This window comes from Pristis pectinata, chromosome 12, assembly GCF_009764475.1.
Source record: "Pristis pectinata isolate sPriPec2 chromosome 12, sPriPec2.1.pri, whole genome shotgun sequence".
Lineage (NCBI taxonomy): Eukaryota > Metazoa > Chordata > Chondrichthyes > Rhinopristiformes > Pristidae > Pristis > Pristis pectinata.
Genome location: NC_067416.1, coordinates 43,396,393 through 43,417,291, shown reverse-complemented (window position 1 = coordinate 43,417,291; position 20,899 = coordinate 43,396,393). Strand labels below are relative to the sequence as shown.

Here is a 20,899-nt window from a genome sequence, read left to right as displayed (position 1 = left end):
AGGTGTCCTTGTAGATTTGAAGCTTTCTGCTTGAGGTTTCCGTTTCAGTTGAGGTAAACAAGTATAGTTAGGAGGGGACCCAATGCAAATGTAGACAAGCAAAATCTTTTAACCGAAGTCAGCTAGCTCCCCAGTGCTGCTTAGGAGTTTAATATGGGAGGTTCAGAGACCATAGTTTAGTTTGTATTGCAGTTGTCTTGAGAGAATAGGGTCTGTATCTCAATACAGGCTTTTGGTTTGACCATGTGACATTGGTGTAAGTTAGTTGATGAGTCTTTTCTGACATGCTTATAGTTTGTAAGTTATTAGTGAGGATGAGACTCAGCTGATGGGCACAGGGATTCAATAGCTGGGTCGGCAGACAAATATTTTTGTCGCTCTAGATGTGATTCCAGGATGGTATGTTGCCTTCTTCGTGCTTGAGTCAAAGGTGTCACTGAAGAGCTGCTGAGGGGAAGTTGGAAAAATAATAAGTGAAGTAAATAGGCAGCAAAGAAGGTCAAAGTCTGGAATTTGAAAAGACAAATTTAAAGGAGCTGTACCTGAATGCTTGCAGCATTGGTAACAAGATAAATGAATTAACACCACAAATAGAAATAAATGATGATGATCTCATTGCCATTATGGAACTGAGGCTACGAGGTGACCAAAGCTGGGAAATAAATATTCCACAATGTTCAACATTAGGAAGGATGGGCAAAAAGGAAAAGAGGATGGTGTGGCACAATTAATAAGGAGATCAGTACAGTGGTGAGAAATGACAGATCACGATGTAGAACTAGAATCAATTTGGGTCAAGCTAAGATATAGCAAATGGGAGAAAACATTGATAGAAGTTACTTACCGGTCTCCAAATATTAGTTGTAATATTGGATGTGACATTAATTAGGAAATCATATGTAGCAGGGATAACACAGAATCACGGGAGATTTTAACAATCCGGATGGACTGGATGAATATAATTTCATGTAATAGGTGGAAGATGAATTCATGAAATAAATTCATGAAATACCAGGTGCTTTTCTAGATGAATAAGTTGATGACCCAATTAGGGAAAAGGTTATTTTGAATTTCATATTGTGCAATGAGGGAGAATTAATTGATAATCTTGTTGTTAATGGGCTGTGGAGGAAAAGTGACCATAATACAATAGCACTTGACATTGAACTATATCACTTTTAAACTCAATGTGACACTAGGATCTTAAATTTACACACAGGAAGTTATGAAGTTATGAAAGGAGAGTTGCCTGTGGTTGATTGGGAGAAGACATTGAAAGTTATAGTAATGGATATGCAATGGTTGGCATTTAAATATGCAATGCACGAGGTTAAAAAAATCTTTTAAGTCACAAAAACCTAACAGGAAAAGTGATTCATTAGTGGCTGACAGGAGAAATTAAAGATACTATTAAGTCTAAGGAAGATGCTGATAAAGTTATAAAATTGCTCAGTTGATGATCACGAAAGGCAACACAGAATATGAGAGCAGAGTAGTGAGAATTATAGAAGTAGATTGTAAGAGCTTTTATCAGTAGGTAAAAAGTAAAAAATGAATGTGGGTACCTTACAGACGGGGAGAAGAGGATTTACAAGGGGGAATAAGGAAATGACAGAGGAAATAAAAATCACTTCTATCTGTCTTCAGAGAAAAGGATAAACAAAACCTGCCACATATATCAGAGAATCAAAGGTTTAGTGAGAATAAGGAACTAAGTATTAATCTAATAATGATGCTAGAGAAGTTGATATTCCAATAACCTGATGATTTGCATTCCAGAATTTTGAATGAGGTGGCTTTAGATATGGGGTATATTCTGGATATCATCTTCCAAGGTTTTGTACATTCTGAAATTGTTCCTTCCTATCATTTTCCAGGCAGCAAATGTGATCCCACTACTTAAAAGAGGGAGAGAGAAATGGGGAACTATCAACCTGTTAGCCTAACATCAGTAATAGGGAAAATGCTGAAATCTATAATGAAGGATGTAACAATCGAAAAGAACAGTAGAATTGAGCAGAATCAACATGGATTTACAAAATAAAAATCACATTTGACTAATCTGTTGGAATTCTTTGAAGATGTGACTAGCAGAATAAGGAGGAAGCCTGTAAATGTGGTATATTTGGATTTTAGGAATGACCTGCTTAGAGGACGTGAAGTTAGGGGTAATATATTGCTACAAATTGGGAATTGGTTATCAGACAGAAAGCAAAGAGTAGAAATAAATGGGTCTCTCTCAGGGTTGTAGGCTGTCACCGGTGATGTACCACAGGAGTCGGTGCTTAGCCCTCAGCTTTTCACAATCTATGTCAACAATTTGTTTGAAGGGACCAAATGTCATATTTACAAACTTACTGATGATACCAAATCGAGTGGGATTCTGAGTTTAAAGGAAGACGGGAAGTAGCTTCAAGGGAATTTGGACAGCTAAGTGAGTGGGTAAGAAGATGGCAGATGGAATTTAACATGGAGAAAAGTGAAGTTATCTACTTTGGTGCACGTGGCCTGAAAGCAGAGAACTTGTTAAATGGTGAGACAGTGGGTTATATTAATGTTCAAAGGAACCTAGGTGTCTTTGTGCACCAATCACTGAAGGCCAACTTGCGGGTGTAGCAAGCATTACAAGGGCGAATAGTATGAGAGGATCTGATACAAGGAAGTTTTAGTGCGATTTGGACAGGGCTTTGGTGAGATTACACCTGATGTACTGTGTACAGATGCAATGGAGGGAGTACAGCGAAGGTTCACAACTGGTTCCTGGGATAGTGGGTTTGCTGCATGAAGAGGGTGAGCAACTTGCATTCTTTAGAATTTACAAGAATGAAAGGAGATAGTGTAGTGGTTAGCGCAATGCTATTACGGCGCCAGCGACCCGGTTTCAATTCTGGCCACTGTCTGTGAGGAGTTTGTACATTCTCTTCGTGTCTGCGTGGGTTTCCTCCTAGTGCTCCGGTTTCCTCCTACATTCCAAAGACGTCTGGGTTAGGAAGTTGTGGGCGTGCTACGTTGGTGCCGGAAGCGTGGCGACACTTGCGGGCTGCCCCCCAGAACACTCTACGCAAAGATGCATTTCACTGCGTGTTTTGATGTACAGTACGTGTGACTAATAAAGATATCTTATCAAAATGTTCAAAATGCTTAACAAGCTTGACAGGCTAGATGCAGGGAACACGTTTACCCCGACTAGGGCTGGCAATCAGTTTCAGAATAAAGGGCAACCCACTTTGGACCTAGATTGAAGAAATTTCTTCATTGAGGAACCTTTGGAATTCTCTAGAGGACTGTGGAGGCTCACTCAGTCATTGCGTTCATTGAAAACACAGGAACGTGGGTGGCGTAATGGTGCAGGTGCTGCCTACAGCTCCAGTGTCTCATGTTCATTTCTGACCTCCAATGCTGTCCGTGTGGAATTTGCATGTTGTCCCTGTTATCCCGAAGTTTCCTCCGGGTGTTCGAGTTTCCTCCCACATCCCAAAGATGTGCTGGTTGATAGGTTAATTGTAGGTAGGTGGGTAGAACTGATGGGGATGTAGGGAGAATAGGTCACAGAAAAAATTGCTCTGCGAGGCAATATAGACTCAATATACTGAATGTTGTAAGGAAATAGGGACATGGACATTAAGGAGATCAAGGGATATGGAGATAGTGCTGGGAAATGGCGCTGATTTTAGTGAATGGTAAAGGTGGCTTGAAGGGGCAGATAGTCTACTACTCCTACTTCTTGTGTAACAGCCTTTCATCGAATAAGACAATCCTGGAAACAAATAATTTACAAACCTCATGTTTAAGAAAATCTCAGAAAATATTAAAACAATGTGCATTTATGCAGTAGCTTTATCAGAGAGAAAACTTTGCAAACTTTCAGGAAGACTGGGCTGAGAAATCCAGAGGCCCATGAAGGGAAATGTCCAACTTTCTGTCTACACATTTAAGTAACAACCTGGATTTGTATACTTTCAATGCATTAAAACATTCTGCAATATTTCACAAGATTCTAATCAGGCAAAGAATATGACACTAAGCTAAAGGAGGAGACAATAACATAACTTTGTCAATGATGTGGATTTTAAGGAGTGTCTGAACAAAATCTAGAAACTTTAGGGAGATGGGTCTTGCTAGAGGAAAATAACAGTTCAAAGATAAGGCAAAGTTCTCTGAGGAAAGTTAGGGCTGGAGCAAAGGAACCTTACAGTCATAGAGTTGTCCAACATTGAAACAGACCATTCAGCCCACAGCATCCATGCCGACCATCATGCCTATCGATATTAATCCCACTTCCTTGCATTAATTTCATATCCCTCTGCGTCCTGCGCTTTCAAGTACCTGTCCAAATGCTTAGAACCATAGAACAATACAGCACAGAAAACAGGCCATTCGGCCCTTCTAGTCTGTGCCGAAACTTTATTTCACTAGTCCCATTGACCTGCACCCAGTCCATAACCCTCCAGACCTCTCCCATCCATGTATCTATCCAATTTATTCTCAGAACTTAAGAGTGAGCCCGCATTTACCACGTCAGATGGCAGCCCGTTCCATACTCCCACCACTCTCTGAGTGAAGAAGTTCCCCCTAATGTTCCCCCAAACCTTTCCTTTTTCACCCTAAAGCCATGTCCTAGAAACATAGAAAAACTACAGCACAATTCAGCTGTGCCTATTCAGCTACATGTACCTATCTAAAAGTCTTTTGAAAGACCCTATCGTATCCGCCTCCAGCAGCCCATCCCACGCACCCATCACTCTCTGAGTAAAAAACTTATCCCTGACGTCTCCTCTATATCTACTCCCCAGCACCTTAAACCTATGTCCTCTTGTGGCCACCATTTCAGCCCTGGGGAAAAGCCTCTGACTATCTACCCGATCAATGTCTCTCATCATCTTATACACCTCTGTCAGGTCCCCCCTTATCCTCCATCTCCAAGGAGAAAAGGCCGAGTTCCCTCAGCCTGCTCTCATAAGGCATGCTCCGCATTCCAGGCAGCATCCTAGTAAATCTCCTCTGTACCCTCTCTATGGCTTCCACATCCTTCCTGTAGTGAGGCGACCAAAACTGAGCATAATACTCCAAGTTGGGTCTGACCAGGGACCTATATAGCTGCAACAATACCTCACAGCTCCTAAATTCAATTCCCTGATTGATGAAGGACAATACACCATATGCCTTCTTAACCACAGAGTCAACCTGTGCAGCCGCTTTGAGCACTCAGACCCCAAGATCCCTCTGATCCTCCACACTGCCAAGAGTCCTACCATTAATACTATATTCCACCAACATATTTGACTTACCAAAATGAACCACTTCACACTTATCTGGATTGAACTGCATCTGCCACTTCTCAGCCCAACTCTGCATCCTATCTATGTCCCTCTGTAACCTCTGACAGCCCTCCAAACTATTCACAACACCCCCAACCTTCGTGTCATCCGCAAACTTACTAGCCCACCCCTCCACTTCCTCATCCAGGTTGTTTATAAAAATCACGAAGAGTAAAGGTCCCAGAACAGACCCCTGAGGTACTCCACTGGTCACCGACCTCCACGCAGAATACGACCCTTCAACAACCACTCTTTGCCTTCTGTGGGCCAGCCAGTTCTTCATCCACACTGCAATGTCCCCTTGGATCCCACGTCTCCTTACCTTCTCCATAAGTCTTGCATGGGGTACCTTATCAAACGCCTTGCTGAAATCCATATATACTACATATACTGCTCTCCCTTCATTGATGTGTTTAGTCACATTCTCAAAAAATTCAATCAGGCTCGTAAGGCAGGACCTGCCCTTGACAAAGCCATGCTGACTATTCCTAATCATATTATACCTCTCCAAATGTTCATAAATCCTGCCTCTCAGGATCTTCTCCATCGGCTTACCAACCACTGAGGTAAGACTCACCGGTCTATAATTTCCTGGGCTATCCCTACTCCCCTTCTTGAATAAGGGAACAACATCCGCAACCCTCCAATCTTCCGGAACCTCTCCCGTCTCCATCGACGATGCAAAGATCATCGTCAGAGGCTCCGCAATCTCCTCCCTCGCGTCCCACAGCAGCCTGGGGTACATCTCATCCAGTCCCGGTGACTTATCCAACTTGATGCTTTCCAAAAGTTTCAGCACCACCTCTTTTCTAATATCTACATGTCCCCACTACAATCCCCTAGATCCTTTTCCGTAGTGAATACTGACGTAAAGTATTCATTAAGTACCTCTGCTATTTCTTCCAGATCCATACACACTTTCCCACTGCTGCACTTGATAGGCCCTATCCTTTCGCATCTCATCCTCTTACTCTTCACATACTTGTAGAACGCCTTGGGGTTTTCCTTAATCCTGCCTGCCAAGGACTTCTCATGTCCCCTTCTGGCTCTCCTAGTCTCTTTCTTAAGTTCCTTCCTTTTAGCCTTGTACTCTTCCAGATCTCTAACATTACCTAGCTCTCTGTACCTTTTGTATGCTTTTCTTTTCCTTTTGACTAGATTTATTATAGCCTTCGTACACCACGGTTCCTGTATCCTCTCGTGACTCCCCTGTCCCATTGGAACATGTCTATGCAGAACTCCACACAAATACCCCCTGAATATTTGCCACATATCTTCTGTACTTTTCCCAGAGAACATCTGTTCCCAATTTAATCTTCCAATTTCCCGCCTGAGAGCCTCATAATTCCCTTTACTCCAAGTAAACGCCTTTCTAGTCTGTCTGTTCCTATCCCTCTCCAGTGCTAATGTAAAGGAGATAGAATTATGATCACTATAACCAAAATGTTCACCCACTGAGAGATCTGACACCTGACCAGGTTCATTTCCCAATATCAAATCAAGCACAGCCTCTCCTCTTGTAGGTCTATCTACATACTGTGTCAAGAACCCTTCCTGAACACACCTAACAAACTCCTCCCCATCTAAACCCCTCACTGTCTGGAGATGCCAATCGATGTTTGGGAAATTAAAATCTCCCATCACAACAACTCTGTTATTCTCACACCTTTCTAGGATCTGCTTCCCTATCTGCTCCTCAATAACCCTTTCACTATTGGGCGGCCTATAAAAAGCACCCAGTAAAGTTATCGACCCCTTCCTGTTCCTAACCTCCACCCAGAGAGTCCATAGACAATCCCTCCACAACGTCCACCTTTTCCGCAGCCCTGACACTATCTCTGATCAACAGTGCCACTCCCCCACCTCTTTTGCCTCAGTCCCTGTCCTTCCTGAAACATCTAAAACCCAGCACTTGAATCAACCATTCCAGTCCCGGAGCCATACAAGTCTCTGTAATGGCCACCACATCATAGCTCCAAGCATTGATCCAAGCTCTAAGCTCATCCTCCTTGTTCACAACACTCCTTGCGTTAAAATAGACACATCTCAAACCTGTCTGAACATGTCCCTTCTCTATCACCTGCCTATGGTACTTACTCCTAGCTTCCTCTATTTGAGAGCCAAACACCTCTTCCCTAGTCTCTCCAGTACGGATCCCACCCCCCAACAATTCTAGTTTAAACTTTCCCCAGTAGCCTTAGCAAACCTCCCCGCCAGTATGTTGGTCTCCCTGGGATTCAAGTGCAACCCGTCCTCTTTGAACAGGTCATACCTGCCCCAAAAGAGGCCCCAATGATCCAGAAAACTGAATCCCTGCTCTTTACTCCAATCCCTCAACCACGCATTTAACCTCCTCCTCATTCTGTTCCTATACCCACTGTCACTTAGCACAGGCAGTAATCCGGAAATTACTACCTTTGAGGTCCCGCTTCTCAACTTACTTCCTAATTCTCTAGAGTCTCTTTTCAGGACCTCATTCCTTTCCCTACCTATGTCGTTGGTACCAATATGTACCAAGACCTCTGGCTGTTCTCCTTCCCCCTTCAGGATATCTTGGACGTGATCTGAAACATCCAGGACCCTGGCACCTGGGAGGCAAACTACCTTCCGAATTTCTTTCCTGCGTCCACAGAATCGCTTGTCTGCCCACCTAACTATAGAGCCCCCTATCACTAGTGCCGTCCCCTACCCATCTGAGCCACAGGGCCGGGCTCTGTGCCAGAGACACTGCCACTGTTGCTTCCCCCAGGTAGGCTGTCTCCCCCAACAGTACTCAAGCAGGAGTACTTATTGTCAAGGGGTACAGCCACAGGGGTACTCTCTAGTACCTGACTCTTCCCCTTCCCCCTCCTGACTGTGACCCAATTGCCTGATTCCGATGGTCCCGGTGTGACCACCTGCCTATAACTCCTCTCTATCACCTCCTCACTCTCTCTGAGCAGACGAAGGTCATCGAGCTTCATCTCCAGTTCCCTAAAACGGTCCCTCAGGAGCTGCAGCTCGACACATCGGGCGCAGATGTCGCCTTCCCGGAGGCAGGGAGACTCCGGGAATTCCCACACCTGACACTGAGTACAGGAAACTGCACTCATACCCCTTCCTTAACTCAAGTCACCTACCTTTCCTCGCTCCTTTACGCCGAAGCCCTTTGAGCCAAAGCCCAAAACACTCTGCTCCCTCTCACTCAGCTGCCCGCTCCGACGCTGCCCGCTGTATAGTCTGTTTGCTTTTTAAACTGCCCGCGCCGTGCCTGCGCAGTCCAGCCCCCACTCTACCACTTAAAACTTTTAAAACACTTATAAAAGTACTTTATAAAAAATCTAACCCTAGTAATTACAACCCTATTAAAAACTAACCCTTATAATTAATACCCTAATAAAAATGAAAAAAAGGAAAAACTTATCTGCTCCTCTCGTACTTATCTCTCCTAATCTAGGTGGAAAGCACCTACTCGCATTTACTCTGTCTATACCCCTCATAATTTTGTAAACCTCTATCAAATCTCCCCTCATTCTTCTACACTCCAAGGAATAAAGTCCTAACCTGTTCAATCTTTCCCTGTAACTCAACTCCTGAAGACATGGCAACATTCTAGTAAATCTTCTCTGCACTCTTTCAATCTTACTGATATCCTTCTTATAATTAGGTGACCAGAACTGCACACAATACTCCAAATTTGGCCTCACCAATGTCTTATACAACCTCACCATAATCTCCTATACTCAATACTTTGATTTATGAATGCCAGGATGCCAAAAACCTTCTTTACAACCCTGTCTTCTCAAATGTTATTGTTGTTCCTACCTCCACCACCTATCTGGCAACTTATTTCATATACCAACTACTCTTTGTGTGAAAAATTTACCACTCAGATCTGTTTTAAACCTCCTCCATCTCACATTAAACCAATGCCCTCTAGTTTTCGACATGGGAAACAGACACTAGGTATCTATCCTATCTATGCCTCTCATACTTTTATGTACCTCTATCACGTCACGTCTCAGCCTCCTTCACTCCAGGAAGAACAGACCTAGTCTATCCAATGTAAGATGAGATAAGATATTTATTTATTAGTCGCATGTACATCGAAACACATAGCGAAATGCATCCTTTTGCATTACTGAGAATGTGCTGGGGGCAGCCTGCAAGTGTCGCCATGCTTCCGGCGCCAACATAGCATGCCCACAGCTCCTAACCTGTACATCTTTGGAACATGGGAGGAAACCCATGCAGACACATGGGGAGAACGTAAAACTCCTTACAGACAGTGGCGGGAATTGAACCCAGGTTGCTGGCACTGTAATAGTGTTACACTAACCGCTACACTACCGTGCCATCCTGACGTCTCCTGATTACTCAAGCCCTCCAATCTAGGTAACATCCTTGCAAATTTTTTTTGCAACTTTCTTGCTTAATCACATCTCTCCTACAACCTGGTGACCAGAACTGCACATAATACTCCAAATGTGGTCTAACCGATGATTTATTAAGCTTACTAATGAAGAGTGGGTAAAATTAAAGTGCATGGGATTGTGGATAATGTACTGACATGGACAGAGATATGGTTGGCAGACAGGAAACAAAGAATAGGGATAAACAGGTCTTTTTCTGTGTTGTAGCTCGAGACTAGTGAGGGACTGCAGGAATCAGTACTTGCACCACGGCCATTCACAGTAAATATTAATTATCTAGCTGAAGGAATTGAATTTATTATCTCCAAGTTTACAGATGACACAAAGCTGGATGGGAGTATGAGCTGACAGGAAGATGTCGAGAGGCTCAAGTTTGATTTTGACAAGTTCAGCAAGTGGGCAAATGCATGGCAGAAGCAGGATAACGTTCATAAATGTGAGGTTATCCACTTTGCCAGCAAAAAAACAGGAAGGCAGATTATTACCTGAATGTTGACAGATGAGGAAAGGGGAGATGTGACCAGACCTGGGTGTCCTTGTGCACAAATCGCTGAAGTTAAGCATGCAGGTGCAGCAGGTGCTGAAGAGGCAAATAGTATGTTGTCCCTTGTAAAGGGAAGAATTGGATACAGGAATGGGGATGCCCTACTCCAATTGTGCAGGGCATTATTGAGACCACATCTTGAGTTTTGTGTACAGTTTTGGTCTCCTTAACTGAGGAAGGATGTTCTTGTTAAGGAAGGAGTGCAACAAATGTTCAGCAAACTGATTCTGGGATGGGAGGACTGATGTATGAAGAGATATTTGGGACGATTAGGCTTATGTTCCCTGGAGCTTAGGAGAAAGAAAAAGGACCTCATTGAAACTTATAAAATGCTGATGGGACTGATGCAGGAAGGATGTTCCCCAATGGTGGAGAAATTCAGAACTTGGGGGAGGGGGTCACAGCCTAAGAATGCAGGTTAATAAGCCATTTAGGACAGAGGGGAGGAGAAATTTCTCCAGCCAGAAGGTGGTGAACCTGTGGAGTTCACTACCACAAAATGCAGTTGAGGCCAAATCAAACCACATTCAAGAAGTTGTCATTCATAGTACCAGTAGCTAAAGAAATCAAGTAATAGAGTTGTGGAGTTCCACAGCACAGAAATGGTCCCTTTGACCCACAACATCCATGCTGACCATTTTGCCCTTCTACACTAATTCCATTTACACACATTAGGTTGGTATCCTTCTATGCATTGCAGAGAAGGATATGGACCTAATGGAATAGAACATAGAACTGAACAGCACAGGAACAGGCCCTTCAGCCCACGATGTTGTGCCCAACAAATTAAATTAATCAAATGCCCAACTAAACTAATACTGTCTGTCTACACAATGTCCATATCCCTTCATTTCCTGCACGTTCATGTGCCTATCCAAGACCCTCTTCAAAGCCTCTATCGTATCTGTCTCCACCACCACCCCCGGCAACACACTCCAGGCACTCACCACTCTCTGTGTAAAAAAACTTGCCCCGCACATCTCCTTGGGGGGAATGTAGGGATAAAGCTGGAATAGGGTATTTGATTTGAATGATTGACCATGATTATATTAAATGGTGGAGTAGGTTCAAAAGGGCCAAATGATATACTCCTACTCTTATTTTCTATGTTTCTTTGCAAGAGCTGCTCAGTTCTTGTTGGAGGAAAGGGTATAGTGGCTGGGAGGTGGGAGCAGAAAGGACTTTAAAGAATGAATTTATGCTGGAGAAGGGAGCCTGGGAACTACTTTTGCACTTCAGGCTAACCCCAGGGTGGTTGTTGAAATTACTTGAGCAGCATAAATGTTAACAATTGCTTGCCTTGGATTGAAGGAAATGATTCTGAGGAATGATTAAGAATTTTACAGGGAACAAGAGCCTCAAAGTACAAAGCAGGGAAGTGACTGAACAGCTAGGAAGTGTTATGGTAAATGGAAAATCAAATACTACAGAAATTATTTTTTGAAGGTAACTTGAAATTGGGGCAAGTTTTCTTTCGAAACAGGGTGGATAGTGAAGGAAAAGTGAAAGTATTGCCGATGAGGAATACAAGGAAGTATTTGGGTTCATCTTCACTGATTGACATAATGACAATAGAAACACTAAATGAGATGGTAATTTGGAGGATCAACCCATTAAGATTCACAAGGATGTTGGCAGGACTGGTGGGCTTGAGTTATAAGGAAAGATTGGATAGGTTCGGACTGTTTTCCCTGGAACAAAGGATCCTGAGGGGTGACCTTATAGAGGTTTATAAAATCGTGAAGGTCATAGATAAGGTTTTATACAGGGTTAGGGAGTCTAAGACCAGAAGGCATAGGATTAAGGTGAGAGGGGAAAGATTTAAAGGGGACCTGAAGGAGAGGTTTTTCACATGGAGGCTTATGGGCATATAGGATGATCTGCTAGACGAAATAGTAGAGGCAGGTACAATTATAACACTTAAGAGACATTTGGAAAGGTTTAGAGGGATATGGGCCAAATATAGAAAAATAGACTTACTTCAGGATGGGATCTTGGTTGACATGGACGAATTGGGCTAAAGGGCCTGTTTCTCTGCTGTATAACTCTAATACTCCATGAATATGGATGGTGTATTCTTAAAATATATATACTGATCTATCAGCCTCTGAAAACCGAAAAATTAAGTTGGATGGAGAGCCTTTGGCATAACTCATTCCAGCTTGCATGAATGACGAGAGATGTTGTAAGTTTAGTCAAAAAGAAAAAGGAAGCATATGTAAGATTTAGGAAGCTCAAATCAGACAGGGCCCTCGAGGAACAGAAAGGAATCAGGAAAGAACTTATACAGAGAATCAGGAGGGCTAAAAGGGGCCATAAAAAGTCCTTGGCAAGTAGGATTAAGGAGAATCCCAAGTCATTTGGGAAAGAACTGGTCATTGACTTCAGGAAAGGGGGTTGTGTACATGCACCTGTCTACATCAACGGTGCTGAGGCTGTGAGCTTCAAGTTCCTAGGAGTGAACATCACCAATAGCCTGTCCTGATCCAATTACATAGACTCCATGACCAAGAAAGTGCACTAGTGCCTCTACTTCCTCAGGAGGCTAAAGAAATTTGGCATGTCCCCTTTGACACTCACCAACTTTTATCAATGCACCATAGAAAGCATCCTATGGTATGGCTTGATATGGCAACTGTTTTGCCCAGGACCACAAGAAACTGCAGAGAGTTGTGGACACAGCGCAGCGCGTCACAGAAACCAGCCTTCCCTCCATGGTCTATACGTCTCAATGCCTTGGTGAAGCAGCCAACATAATCAAAAACCCCACCCACCCGGGTCATTCTCTCTTCTCTCCTCTCCCATCAGGCAGAAGATACAGGAGCCTGAGGGCACATACCAACAGGCTCAAGGACAGTTTCTATCCCACTGTGATAAGACTATTGAATGGTTCCCTTATACATTGAGATGGACACTTGACCTCACAATCTACCTTGTTGTGACCTTGCACCTTATTGTCTACCTGCAATGCGCTTCCCTGTAGCTGTGACACTTTACTCCATACTCTGTTATTGCTTTTTTTACCTGTACTACCTCAATCCACTCTGTACTAACTCAATGTATCTGCACTGTGTAATGAATTGATCTGTGTGAACGGTATGCAAAAGTTTTTCACTGTACCTCGGTACAAGTGACAATAATAAACCAATACTAATACCATTTTATATGCATATTAAAAATAATAGAGCAACCAGGGAAAGGGTAGGACAACTCGAGGGCAAAAGAGGGAATTTAAGCTTGGAGCCAGAGGAAGTGGGTGAGGTACTAAACAAGTACATTGTATCGGTAATCACAATAGAGGAGGATATAAAGGATAGAGAGATCAGGGAGGGGTATGCCAATATCCTAGGGCATGTTGATATCAAGGAGGTGGTGTTTGGTGGACAAGTCCCCAGGCCTGTTGGTATCTATCCCTGTGATTTGAGAGAGGCAAGAGAGGAGATTGCTGGGATTTTAACAGTGTGTCCTCTTTAGCCACAGGTGAGGTCCCAGAGGTCCCAATATTGCTCCTTTGTTTAAGAGGGATCATAGGGACAAAATAGGAAATTATAAGCCAATGAGCATTACATCAGTGGTAGGGAAATTATCAGAGAAGGTGCTTAGAAATATAGTTACTGACACCTGGAAAAGCATGGACTTATTAGGGATAGTCAGCATAGCTTTATGCAGGGGAGGTCACATCTTATGAACTTGATTAAGCTTTCTGAGTAGGTGAAGAAAACGATTGATGACTGGGTAGGGCAGTGGATGTTGTCTGCATGGACTATAGCAAAGCATTGAACAAGGCCCATCATGGTAGGCTGATCCAGAAGATCCAGGGGATCCACAGATACTTGGTACAATGGATTCAAAATTGGCTTGGCTATAGAAGATAGAGGGCAATGGTGGATGGGGTGTTATTCTCACCATTGTTTTTCGTACAGGGAGTGATAGGTGCCCGGAACAGCCTGTCAGGGGAGGTGGTGGAGGCAGATATGATAGCAACATTTAGAGGCATTTAGAAAACACATGAACAAGCAGGGGATGAAGGGATAGGGACCATGTGCAGGCAGATGGGATTAGTTTAAATTGTTCTGTTCCTGTGCTGTACTGTTCTATGTTAACATAGTCGCTAAGTAAGTCACTGCGGACTTCAAGCACTCTGTCGTTACTTGAATTCTCTGGTTTGTTTTTTTGAAGGTTAAGAGTTTTCAGACACTTAATTTATAGACACACAGATCGGGTAATTCCTAATGGAATTACTCGCTTTGAGTAAAAATCCTAACATGAAAGAATAAGTACCTGAAATATTATATCAAATGTTAACTTATTCTAAGGAAACGTTAGAAGTAAGAATGACATCTACTGTGATTTCACCCAATTACCATTAGCAAAAGTAATAAGAGTTTTCAGACCAACATTTACTCCTGGAGTTATAAAAATGAAGCACATCATTTGACCATTTGTCTTTGTGGGACACTTGCTTGCACTGAGGGGACAGTATATTTTTTAATTAATTCATGGGATGTGGGCATCATTGGTAAGGCCAGCATTTACTGCCCATTCTTAATTGCCCTTGAGAAAGTGGTGGTGAACCCTTATCTCAAACTCATGCAGCAAGTTTGGTGGAGGGAGTTCAGGATTTTGATTCCAGGGAGAGTCAGCATGGATTCATTATAGGAAGGTTGTGTCTGTCTGATTTGTTTGTTTTCTGAGGTTTCAAGGAGGGTGGAAAAGAGCAATGGATTTTAGGAAGGCTTGGCAAAGTGCCACAAGGTAGGCTGATAAGAAGGGAAAGACCCATGGAATCTCGGGGACAGTAACATGTTGGATTCAAAACTGGCTCAGTAACAGGAAACAAAAGGTAATGATCGATAGATGTTTTAGTGACTGGAAGGCTCTGTCATCAGTTTTTCTAAAGTATACCAGCGTTTGAGATTTATATTTAATTATCATGCTAAAGAAGTTTACAGATGATGGAAAAATTAGGTATGGGGTTGACAGTAAGGAAAAAAGCTTTACACTGTGGGAAGAAAGAGATGGTCTAGACAGTTGGGCAGGAAAGTGGCAAATGGAATTTAATCCAGAGTAGTCTCTGCATCTGGAGGTACAACAGAGCAAGGGATGTATACTAAATGAGAGGAAGGTGAGAGGTATGGAGGAATGAGGAACCTTGGAAAGTATGTCTCCAGATCCTTAATGTTGGTTGGATGAGTCAGTAGGTTACTTTGAAAGGAACACGGGATGCTTTCTTTATTAGCTGAAGCAGAGAATATCAGTGCCAGAAGTTATGCCAGAATTTTCTCCAATGCTAGTTAAACGAGAGATTTTGTATACTGTATGTAGAGTTCCGGTTATCATGTTACAGGAAAAGTCTGATTGCATTGGAGAGGACTGGAAATATTGCCAAAAGTAGAAAATTGCAGCTACGAGGGAATATTGGATAAGCTGGCATTGATTTCTTTGGGGCCAGGGTAGGGTGAGGGTTAGGAGAAATGTAACTGAGGTGTAGAAAATTTTGACGAATTTAGATAAATAGAAAGCTATTCTAAAAATACAGAAGCTAAAAAGGGGAAAGGGACATGTTAGTTTTGATCAAAAATTCTCTAACATCCCTGGAAAAGAATGATATAATTGATGGTTAAAAGACAATCTATTTGGTTAGCCTTAAAGAATGGTAGAGGAGCTAGATTGTTGTTGAGTGTGTATAACAAACAACCATATAGGAATAAATGAGAGGAGCAAACCTGTAACTAAATTTTAGAAAGAATTAAGAAGTGTCAGCATAAAGTCAGAAGGAATTCCTTAAATATGTACTGGATATCTTTCTTACCAAACTTCCAAGTCAACAATGTGCCTCTAGGATGAGCAGGTTCATAAACAGAATTTGGAAGATAGCAATCACAATATAATTAGCTTTCGAATTGTTGTGAAAAAGACCAAGGAACAATTAAAGATAAATTCTTCAATTGGAAGAGAACTAATTTCAATGAAACATGGGTTAGGTGGACTGGAATCAAAGTTGGGCAGAGAGGATCAAATAAATGACCCATAAATGGCTTTATATGAGCAGATATTTAATGTACAAACTAGAGAAACCCTGGGTTAAAGGAGAAGAGTATGAATTTAGATCTTTATGGATGACTAACGACCTAGAGGGAGAAATTAGATAATGCTGAAAATGGGATGTGCGGATAGGTTGCTCCAGTGTTAGTACTTCTTCATGAAGTGTAATTTTGGGAGCTGCTTGAATTACTCGTGACAACTGGCACTGACCGATGCCATGACTGTACCTCTTAAAAGGAGAAAGAAAAGGGTATGGTCACCTTAAATGGAAGGTGTTCAAATCATTCCACCATTGCTGGAAGACACTGCTTAGCTTTGGAGAGACTTGTTATAATACCACAGCAGGGTTGGGACAAGAACAAGCAGCCAGATTTTCTGAAAGTATTGAGAACTTCGATTTTATTTCTTGATAGTTAATGATATTGACATTTATTGTCCATTCCTAATTAACCTTAAACTGAGCCGGCAGTTAATAGTTAATCACATTAGTGAGTTTGGAGTCACATACAGATGATGATAGCAGATTAACTTTCCTAAAAGATATTAGTGAACCTGAGGGACTTTTTTATGACAATTGGCTGCAGTCCAGTAACTTAACCACTATGCTATCACACCAGTAACTTCCTAGTTAAAGACATAGAGAGTAGGAGAGGGGCCCAGGAAGAACCCCAGGTCCAAAACTGACGGGAGGAAACTATGGGGTCAAATTGACAGGTTGTGCACACAAGACTGAATTCAACACCAATAATTAGACCACTAACTCTTGATGCTTCATGCTATACACCTTCATCAAATGCCTAACAGTGTAAACTATTAATCAGAATTCTTACCTCCATGCATACATCTACCATACTATCACACATTTAGCAGTATTTCAGTAACACAACATCTCCCACTTAAACATGCTCCCACCTGTTTGATCATTGCTGGCTAATCAGCCAGACATTTAGAAATGCATTCATAAATACACTTCCATTTCTTACGAGAAAAGGTGGCACACAATCACTTCCAGCAACAATAGATGAGAGGTAGCCACTATTATACCCATCAGTGGAACATGGGCTGCTCTTGGAGTAGACACCAGAGTATATGTTGAGCAGCAGCACAGACTTTGTTCAAGGTTACTGTGCTCATATCTTGCATCCCATTTCAACAGCAATCCTTTCTGATTTACAAGATGCAGATGACATATGCACACACTTCTTACTTGCCCCTCACACTCATTGGCTATGTTCTTGTGTTTTCTCCTTTCATAAAACCCCTGCTTGCTGGGCTAAGCTCAGTGAACAGAACATCTCTCATGGGCCAAACATAAGTAAATGGGATCTTGGTCAGCATGGACAAATTGAGGCAAAGGATCTATTTCCATGCTGTATAACTCTATGAATCTATGAATAGGATAGATTGATTCAAATTTCACAAGTTCTTTATTGGCCATTTTTGATTGTAATTGTAAATCCTATATCACAAGGGAAGTTAAAGTCTTAAAGTTGTTTCCATGGTTGTAGTTTGCTAGATGTCTTTAACTTTATGCTGCGTTTGATAGCAGATCACAAGACCGAGGTTTTGAGTATTTTAAGAGGAGGGGACTCTAATGTGTTGCTGCCTGCAGGAACACTGTGCCTCAGACAGCAGTCAACCACTTGCACAAGTTATGCTGTGGAGGAGAGCAAAACCAGTCAGGGAATCCAAGTACCACGTTAAAATGAATAATAGAAACTTAGAAAATGAAGGATGTTCACTTGTTTGAATCCTGTTTAAAAATAGCATGTTAATAAACATTAATCCTCATTAGAACAAATACCTAACGCAATGGAAATTATGAACCATTTGACATTGTCTGTGTTGCAAGTGAAAGATGTTGAATTTACATCCACTGTTTTTCCTCTTCATACTGTCCTACATTCAACATTAATAGACCAACATGACATTCTGAGTTGAGTATTCAATCCAATGCACAATCTTTGCAGCTACAAACATAACAGAAAATCTAAACTGATCCCTACGACCGACAAACCTGCCATTAGTAACGCAGTCTGTGAGCGAGTTGTAAGTTGTCAGTTTGCTTACCTGACATACTGGCTAAAAACATAAGGAGTAGGAGTGAGAATGGGGCATACAGCACCTGATCATGGCAGATCTTTTACCTCAGGAAACTAACAGAAATTTCTTCCAACTAAATAAAGGGTCTCTCCTTCACAAATGTGGTTCTGAATCTAGCCCACTTTCACATTTTTTCCCTGTAGAAGGCCCACTCCTAATCCTTTCTCACCTCCTACTCCCAACATTTTCCTTTTTCAGTTTATGTCCAACAGGCACCAGCCACCACTATCCCTCCCCCAGCACAGCACACTCCAACAAGGCTACAGCCAGGTGGTTCTCACACACCTTGGCAATAGGAAATGGAGGGTGATGGTGGAGGATTGTTTTGTAGTTGGATGCCTGTGACTAGTGGTGTCCCACAAACATCGGTGTTGGGCCCCCTGCTGTTTGCAATATACACATATAATATATGGATGCGAGAAGCAAGATCAGTAAGTTTGTGGATGATACGAAGATTGGAGTTGTTGATAGTGTGGAAGGTTGTCTCAGGCTGCAGAGAGATATCAATATGTTGGTTAAATGGGCTGAAAGACGACAGATGGAATTTAATCCAAACAAATGTAAGGTGATGCATTTTGGGAGTACCAGTGGGAGGGGAGGAACACTGTTGGTGGGGACACTGTTGATGGGGATAGCCTCTCTAGGGAAAATAGTAGCAGTGGCCAGTTCAGTAGCACCATGACTAGCTCTGCTGTAGAGCAGGAAAGCAATAGTGAAAGGGGACTTTCTAGTCAGGGGCAGAGACAGGTGTGTCTCTATTTTGGAAAGGCAAGGTCTGACTGGGAATGGTTAGCATGGTTTTGTGCGTAGGAAATAGTTTCTCATAAATTTGATTGAGTTTTTTTGAAGGGGTGACCATGAGGATTGACGAGGGCAGGGCAGTAGATATGGTCTACATTGATTTTAGCAAGGCTTTTGGCAACGTCCCACGTGGTAGGCTGATCTGGAAGATTAGATCATATGGAATCCAGGGTAAGTTAGCCAATTGGATACACAAGTGGCTTGGTGGAAGGAGGCAGAGGGTGGTAGTGGAGGGTTGTTTTTCAGATTGAAGGCCTGTGACCAGTGGTGTGCTGCAGATATCAGGTTTGGGTACACTGTTGTTTGTCATCTATATTAACAATTTGGATGACAACATTGTTAAAATGGAGCAACACACAAAGGAGCTGGAGGAACTCAGCAGGTCAGGCAGCATCTGGAGGGAAATGGACAGTCGACGTTTCGGGTTTAGACCCTTCATCAGGACTGGAAAGAAAGAGGGGAGATGGCCAGTATAAAAAGCTGGGGGGGAATGGGCGGAGTGAGAGCTGGCGGGTGATGGGTGGATCCAGGTGAGGGGGGTGATGGACAGGCGAGGGAGGGAGAAGAGTGGGAATAATGTCAGAAGCTGGGAGGTGATTGGTGGAAGTGACAAAGGGCTGAAGAAGATGGAATCTGATAGGACAGGACAGTGGACCATGGAGTAAAGGGAAGGAGGCAAGGAGGGAAACCAGTGAGAGGAATGTGTGGGTGACGGGCAGATCAAAAGGGTGGGGGAGGGGAAAGAGATGGGGTGATGGAGGCCGGTGGGGTAAGGGAAAAAAGGGGGACAGAGGAGAGTGGTTACCGGAAGTTACAGAAATTGATGTTCATGCTGTCAAGTTGGAGACTACCAAGGAGGAATACAAGATGCTGCTGGAACCTTAAGTGTTGGAATACTGAGGTGTTGGAATACTGGCTGCAGTTCTGGTCGCCTAGCTATTGGAAAGATGTCATTAAGTTGGAAAGGGTACAGAAAAGATTCACAAGGTTGTTACTGGGACAGGAGGGCTTTAGTTAGGAGAGACTGGACAGGTTGGAACTGTTTTTTGTGGAGCAAAGGAGGCTGAGGGGTGACCTTATGGAAGTTTATAAAATCATGAGGGGCATCGATAAGGTGATTGTCATTGTCTTTTTCCCAGGGTAGTGGAGTCTAAAAGGTGAGAGGGGAAAGATTTGAAAGGTATCTGAGTGGCAACCTTTTCACATAGAAGGTGGGTGGTATATGGAATGAGCTGCCAGAGGAAGTGGTAGTGGCAGGTAAAATTACAACATTTAAAATACATTTGGATAGGCACATAGATAGGAAAGGTTCAGAAGGATATGGACCAAACATGGGAAATGGGACCTGCTCAAGCAGATAACTTGGCTGGCACGGACAAGTTGGGCCAAAGGGCCTGTTTCTGTGCTGTATAACTCCACAAATGGTAGGGTCTTAGGGACTACTGAGGAACAGAGGCACCTTGGAGTACAAGTCCATAGATCCTTGAAGGTAGCAAAGTGGGTAGGTAATGTAGTTAGGTGGGCATATGGGATACTGGCCTTCATTAGTTGGGGCACTGAATACAGCAGTAGGAGGTTATACTCCAACTTTATAAAACCTTGGTCAGACCTCAGCTGGAGTACTGTGTGCAATTCTGGTCACCACGCTGTATGAAGAATGTGGTTGTGCTGGAGAG

General features: G+C 42.8%; 1 protein-coding gene across 1 annotated transcript in view; it reads right to left on the bottom strand.

Annotated features, from left to right (window-relative positions):
• The window catches only part of tspan15 (tetraspanin 15), a 127,607-nt gene that overhangs the window by 1,292 nt on the left and 105,416 nt on the right, over positions 1–20,899 (bottom strand). The gene's annotated exons all lie outside the window — the stretch shown is intronic.